Genomic DNA, 1,194 nt, shown 5'->3' on the forward strand with positions numbered 1-1,194 from the left:
TTTGATGCGGCGAGACTTATTGGAGATGAAATGATCCTTCAGTCATCTCTGCTATCTAAGGGGTTTTACTTCCCCTCACTTGTGACGAGGTTGTGTCTGCTAAAAGGTGTCCCCACCAGTCCTACAGATGGAGCTTTGCCCGCAAAAACACCATTCAGAGCTTCAAAGATCACAGTGGGAAGAGATGCACCCACGACCATTGAGCTTGATGATGAGGATGACGCCATAGCACCCATGGCACCTTCCAGGAGATCCTATGAGGGAGCCGGATCCTCTCGGCGACCCTGATCACGCCCAACTCTAGTCCTAAAAAGGATAAGCGGTCGCTGCAAATATAATCCGGTCTAAAAGTCCGGAGTCGAATCCCACAGAGAACTAAGGTTTAGTTGTATCTGTTTAGTATCACCAAGAAGACAAGATTGAAAATAAATAAACAGCTGAAAACTAACTATGCTTGAATTGTAAAAAATTAGAATAAAGGTCTAAGGCAATGGTTTCCCCCGTTGGTACTTTCCTTGGTTGTATATGTCCTATAACTATGATTTAGCTATCTCTAACAATCATGAACTCTCCATCTATCATAATTCTTCCTTAAGTAATTATAATAATCTACTAGACGCACTTTCTCAAGCTACGCTAGCTACTTGCACAATACGGTTCACTTAGATTGCACAAGGGGTTTCTTTATCTCTAATCCAACCCCTAAACCCTCGGTTATGACTCTCGTCTATACTCCGGGAATGATGTTGTTCAAACAACTACCTAAATATGCACTCTCTCTCAAGCAGATACATAATAAATAGGAATGGCTAATTGAGGATCCTTTCAATTAACCACAATCAAAACATAGAAGAACAATTAGAGATTAACAACCAAATATAATTATATTGATAAAACAACCAAGTTATTCCCAACGGGTTCCACCAAAACCTTAGATTAAAGTTTTTAGCTACTCATGACAATGGGTAAATCAAATACTAAAAGATTCATAATCATGAATTGCAAGAAAATAAAGAAGAAAAGAAATAAAGATGTTTTAGGTGATCTCTCACAATTGTTTTTCTTGCCAAAGTACTCTCTAATAATGTTTCATGCCTACTTTGGGCGAGTTCTAGTATTTAAATAGGGTTTTGGGCTGAGAATTCCGGAATTTGCACTTCAGTCCCTTAAGTTCCTGTCGCCTACGCGGTCCTA

This window comes from Nicotiana attenuata, unplaced genomic scaffold (genome assembly GCF_001879085.1).
Source record: "Nicotiana attenuata strain UT unplaced genomic scaffold, NIATTr2, whole genome shotgun sequence".
NCBI lineage: Eukaryota > Viridiplantae > Streptophyta > Magnoliopsida > Solanales > Solanaceae > Nicotiana > Nicotiana attenuata.